The sequence below is a fragment of the Anneissia japonica genome, unplaced genomic scaffold (genome assembly GCF_011630105.1).
Source record: "Anneissia japonica isolate Jap-2015-1 unplaced genomic scaffold, ASM1163010v1 scaffold1891_len642697_cov171, whole genome shotgun sequence".
Classification (NCBI taxonomy): domain Eukaryota; kingdom Metazoa; phylum Echinodermata; class Crinoidea; order Comatulida; family Comatulidae; genus Anneissia; species Anneissia japonica.
The window spans coordinates 224,010-230,840 of NW_022700553.1; positions in this window are offsets into that span (position 1 = coordinate 224,010).

The following is a 6,831-nucleotide window of genomic DNA, read 5'->3' on the forward strand; positions in this document are numbered from 1 at the left end:
ATCAATATACTCAACACATTTATTATTATAAAACAAAAAAAAGCTATTCTTCTTCTTCCTCCTCTTCCTCTTCCTATTCTTCTTCTACTACTCCTTTTTGTTTCTCATTTTGTACACTGAAAATAATAGTACTATTTTACTACATGGCTTAAAAAAGCACAAATATTGTCATTACTACTGACAGGGCCATCGTTAAATTAAGTCAGAGCCCAAAATATAGCATCATATTCAATACGTTATCTGACATCATGAGAACCTAAACTGTAATACAATTATTTGTTATATACTAGGCCTAATTCGAAATTATTATTTTAAGACTTTAACATAATAGCAGCTACATACTGATTAATAATAGCTGAGATTTGATGCACATTTTAGAATTAATAATCGTTTTTATTATATCTTCCCGAATATTTATTGTCTGCCAAATGAAATATGAATTATATGCATCTTTAGAAATACAATTTCTACAATATTTTAATCTTGTTTTTATATAGATAAATGTTCGATAAATTCTATCTTTCATAAAAAAAAAAAAAAACGAAATTCAGCGCGTCTATTTTCATTCTAATCAATGGAAACGTGCACTGACATCATCGTCAAATTCCAGGACTTTCGACGGTAAGGCTGGCCTGCCTACCCCGGTCCCAGGCCAACCAATAATAATTAACAAAATGTTTTTTTGTTTGTTTTTTTAATATAGGCCTATGGCGCATTTTGTATATGCACTTCAACTTTTACAACAAAAGCCATAGGCCTAGTACGTCCTACTGTACTTAGGCCTACCATAGAGAAAATAGAACAGTATAAATAGTTCTATTTTCTCTATGGGCCTACACTAGTTTGTTGTCGTCGGAGTATAATTCTGTCTCTAAATGAACGAGAAGCGAACCTAGCTAGTCAACATCTAGGCTAGGCTAATTGATTTTGAAATCAATAACCCACCTTAAAGGACTATCTGCCGTTTTCTTCTTTGCAACAGCGGACGAAAAAAGTCAGTTATTCTAGGACTTTTCGTGATTCTTTATCACTAAAAATTAACAAACACTCGTTTTGACGCACTCCGTTCTGTAGTGTGTGTCTAAACAAACTTCCTAGCCTAATTTTGTGACTGGCTATGATGACTCAGATGGACCATGTTGATTTATTAATAATACTTTGTTTGGGATGGAAAAAAGGAGAGTCAATTTCCCAAAAATGCTCCATCAGCACATAGTTCAGTGTTCGCTATGGACAGTATGGCTATGGAATTTACTAACCACACAATCCACAATCAGGTGATTAAGTCGCAAAACTTTAGCTTCGTTTGGTGGCACCATTTACTCTATGTAGACGGCGACCGGTTTCGTTAACGGTTGGTACATTTCCTACAAACATTCAGCCAAAGGCCAGTGAAAGTTGAGACGGCACCCAGGTTTTTATCGATGTCTGCCATTCTGATGTGTGCCATCGTAAAGTCATGGTTTGCTGGAGTTGCGTTCCATTTAAATCTCAGAACTTCTGAACTGAAATATTCTATCAATGTAGGCTTCTATCGCAGGCTACAATTTAAAAACGAGTGACCAAATAATGAATAAGGTGCTAAATTTTGATTTAATGCTAGGTAAAGTTAAAAACAGACATTCCGTCCGAGTGGGACTCATTCAAAAATTCGAGGGGGTTCGCTAGAAAACAGGGGGGTTCGCTAGAAAAGGGGGGTTCGCCCGAACCATAAAACCCCCCTGGCTACGGGCCTGATACAGATACTAAAACGTTACAATATTTCAGGATTTTTACTGAACAAGAATTATGTCATTATATTGGATAGGCCTACTTATTTATCTGTATAATTATATTACATCTAGGCCTATATGAAATTGGTGCCCCCTCGTTTAAAAGCTTTTGGATCCGCCACTGACAACATTATCATCATCATCATTAGACTACCTATACCACTGTCATAATCTTAATGTTTTACGTCATCACATGAGAATTTAGAACTAAACTTCATTATATACATTAAAGCCTAAACTTTTGATATATTTACAGGGGTAGTGTGAAAAACTGTTGTTGGTTTTAAAGACCATTTATTGTATTTAAGGCTTCAACAACCATGAACATGCAATTTTTGACGAGTTTTGTATCCGGGTTGCGCATGTAACTGGAAATTCCATAGAATGATCTGCAAAAATTAGGCCTACAGTACTTCCTCGTTTTGATTTTTACTGCGAATATTATTCTAAGTTTGTTACAAAGTTACCGTATTAGCTTTAAATTGTTTAAAATAGTACAAAATGCTAGGTAAGTTAAAAACAGACATTCCGTCCGAGTGGGACTCATTCAAAAATTCGAGGGGGTTCGCTAGAAAACAGGGGGGTTCGCCCGAACCATAAAAACCCTCCTGGCTACGGGCCTGGTATACTAAAAAATTATTATATTGTCAGATCCACCATCTGATATTGTGGAGAATAAACTTGTATCAGCCACACTTACTAAAAGTGGTATGTTCCACTTACCTACCTGAATATTTTACTCTGCTCATTCCACTGCGTTGTGCTAACGTAATTTGAATATGAATACTCGCATGTGTGCTATTTTAACGTGAAAAGTCCTCGTTTAATATTGTGTAGATTCGTGTTATAAAATTATTTTTACGATATTTTAATGGACATAAATATGCCCATAATGGTAAGATACCTAAAAGAATGATACTACGATATATTTTATTCAGATTTGTGGGCGCGTCTGAACGGTAAATCGTTACAAAACGTTGGTCCTTATTCAAATTAGTATATTATTCTAGAAGCGTGCTCTAAAAATCACCGACATATTCATAAAATCTCTAAAGAATATGATAGGATTTTAGCATTTTGTTCAGTAAGAAAATCACTATGTGATTGAAATGTATAAATATAAGAGCTTACCCGGTATGCGTCGTTGTTGGAAATTCAGTTTGAATTGAGAATTAGGAACCAAGTTCATAAACTTGATTTTGACGATGTTATAAATTCCAAGTTTTATTTCGAATGATGGCTTGCCAATTCAATTGTTGTAACGAAACCAGAGGTAATTAGCATATTATTTTACAAGCATTACTTGAGTCTGTATGTTGCAATGGAAAGTCCGAAAAGTGAAAAGTGTGAGATGCTTGATATTATTCTGATGACTAAACATGTTATAAACGAGAATCGGTTTATATATTAGTGTCAAGTAAAGTCAACAAGGCTCTGCTTCAGGGCGGATTTAGGGAGGGGGACGGAACGGCCCCGGTCCCACTTCTGGGAGGTAAAAAAAGAAAGAAAAAGAAAAAGAATGATAGCCCAGAACGCCTCAAATGTTATTTTCGGGCGTCTAGAACACAAAAATTTCGCGGGGGCATGCCCCGAACCCCCTAGGACAGTGTTGTCTCGATCGGCCCAACTTTCGGGCCCCCTCCCCTTTCGGTCCCTTCCCCATTTTGGAGATCTCTGGATCCGCCCCTGTGCATGGCAGTGAAGCCGCGGCTCCCCCTTCCCCCTTTAAACACAGTATTTAAATTTTAAAGCTTGTTTTTAAACGAATACAAATTCTTTCCTGGGATCACTCAAAATGAATACTTCTAAAATACATAAATTGCATCAGTACCGTACACGTTATACATAGGACTAGGCCTACTATGATTATAACACGTGCCTAAGCGTGATTTTTAAATATCCATAAATCCCCGACCAAGTATTTTAAGACCGGCGGCGGCGGTGGTGGTGGTTGACTATATAATATTATTAATATTAAAATGTGAAGAAAATTGTGCTGAAGGCGAAAAATAAAGTTGTGATTTTGTTGATCATAATATTATCGTATAGTTAAAGCTTAGTAAATTATAGTTAATGCCAAGTTGTCCTGGATATTAAGTAGATCCCTGATAAACGTACATGAGAAATTTGTTGGCGTTTCATTTTGACTATATAATCATGGAGAAAATTATTTTCTCCATGATATAATGGTGTAAAAGTGTCATTTCCGGCCATCTAGAGGTACTATTTCCTCAAATTTTCTCACCTCAGCCCCAACCATGGTGGGAATGATTTGGTTGTGAAGTCACGGTTTCGAAGTTTGTAAAGTACATACTCAAAGAAAATGTTTTTAAGCTTTGTTTTCTATATCACACACATTAATAAGATCTCTATGGTTGCCGAAAATCCCTGATAAGAGACCATGAGAATTTGTTTGGCGCTCCATTTGGACTAATAGTGATGTGATGATAATGAATTTTACTAAAAGTGTCGTTTCTGGCCATCTAGAGGTACTCTTCCTCAGCTCCAACCATGGTGAGTCTTAGGTGGGTGTCGACTCACAAAATGTCTTCCCCCTCCACCTCTGCCCTTCCTTGGGTATGACATTAAACTGCATCAAGTCGGCACCTGACACAGAGTATGTCTTGTGACTGCCGAGGAGAGGGTGCATACTGTGTATTTGTTTTTAGGATGTGATCTTGGTTTTCATGCCCAATTTTCGTGATTATGACTATTTTGGTTAAGAATTTTTTTTTTTTTTTGAAGAAAAAAAAGGAAAATATATTCAAATTTAAGCATGAGAGTGTAATTTCCGGCCATCTAGAGGTGCGCCCTAAACATAATTTTTTTACCTCAGCCCCAACCATGGTGGGGCTAAGGTGGGTGGTTCCTCAGTCTGTGAAAGTCCCTTCCTGGGTCACCTCTCTTTCGAATTCCTGGATCCGCCACTGTTGATTTATTATATTTATTGTGCCCCGGGCTCCTAATATTATTTATGATGCGCCTAATGCAATTTTCACTTTATCCTCTCAAAACAGTCCTTAAACGTTGAGAGTGCGCTACTTCATAGGGAGGTTCGTCGCCCGGGCCAACCGGAGTCCTACATACCTCGCATAACGGCTCTTCCCCTTTCAAAATCCTGGCTACGCCCCTGCTGCATGGTGGCATAATTTAGGGTGTAGCAATAAACGTAAGATTGGGGCCAAGCTTGATTGAAGAAAATCCATTTCTTGGCTCCCATTGTAGTTCTTGTCATGTTATAGCACATATGTTTGCAATAAAGAGAAAAATAATAATGATAGTAGTAGGATAATACTAATGAAGAAAATGGATTTATAAGTAAGAAATTCCGTTAATCCAGCTAGGTGAACCAGGGTTTCAATATTGACTTTTCTGTTTGCTTTCAATAAAGGAGGTAGGAATAGATGGTAATAATGACAAACTTTTAGAGGTCGAATTATGTTTGATCAATAAAATGCTACCTTTCTTCACTATATACAAGGAAATAGAAGATTTAATGTGGAATTACTTTTAAAATTAGTATTCGACAAAATTATCTTAACCTGTCTGTCTATCAACCATTAATTTATTGTTCAATCATAAAAATGGTTTTTTTTTTTCATCTTATAACAATCTGTAGTATGTTCCATCTTTATTATCTAAGGCTAATACAATTATGTTTACAATTCCTCCGCAACATCATTCCAAGTTATTCGTGATGCTCTGAATTTTTTTTTTTTTTAATTAGCACTATATTAGGCGTATTAAGCAATGGCTGTGTGATGTGTAATTTGTAGTATTACTTTATTTATTTTTTTTTTACCCTGCGTGACCTGGTCAGTGCAAACCATTGATATTCTCCATGGCCCAGCAATTTTACACTATATTTAGGAGAAATTTACATGAGCAATTAGGATATTTTAATTGAATTAGAAAACAAATAAAGATTATAATCCAATAGGATAATTAACTATTTGTTACTCTTACGCTTTAAATATTATAGACATTCATCGTTCTGTCAAGTGAAATTCAATAGATCCAAATACAAATAGTATAATGCCAATAAATTGTTAAAAAGCGAGAAAGGAAAAGACAAATGAAACAATCAGTAGATTTACATGGGAAAGTGACAATAACCTAATGAAATATATATATATATATGAAATATATATATTATATATACAAATATATATATTCTTTTTGGGTACATATATATTTACTAACAATCTTACGGCGTTTTTTAGATCGGTGCACTTTCGATGACCAATAAATAACCCGCATAACCAGGTGATTTGGCTCAACAAATGTATTAAGTATAAACTATCTATTTTAAAGAATGGATCAAAAGTGGATTTATTTATGTTAGTGATCTTTTTCAATGACCACCGAGTCTGCACCTCCACACACAATTTTAAAATTAAGTTTAAGAAATTGGAAGGGCGTCGCTGCTTTTTGTTTGAATACAACGCGGAAACATTACCGGTTTTTACAATACACCGACGACACGGTGAAATTTTTTTTTATCAGTGTCAACAGACTATAGTATGTTCCATCTTCATTATCAAAGGTAAGCTAATAAATGTTTATAATTTCTTTACAAGATCATTGCAATTTTTTCGTAAATTAGCACCGTGTGGGCGTATTAACCAATGGCTGTAAGATTTAACAATAGGCTACCGTATATTAAGGAGTAATGTACATAGAAAATAAGGATGTTGGTATTTTACACATTAAATTGTTTATTCGGCTTATAATAGAAATTTATCGTTCTGTCATGTGTACATCAAATCTATTCAACAAAAACTTATAAACAGTCAATAATTGATAAGCAGCGAGAAACCATCACAGTAATAATGTTGCTCATGTGGAAAATGCACTATAATACAATCAGTAGCTGTATTTGTGAATGTGACAATAACTTAACCAAATATAAATATGTTATTTTGTTTATACGGTAAATGTAACAGGTAATAGGCCTACTGATATTGAGGAATTCATTCACATTTCTTACGTTTTTTTCTTTCTTTTAGATCGGTACCCTTTCGGCAAAAATTCGAAAATAATAATAATAATTTTATAT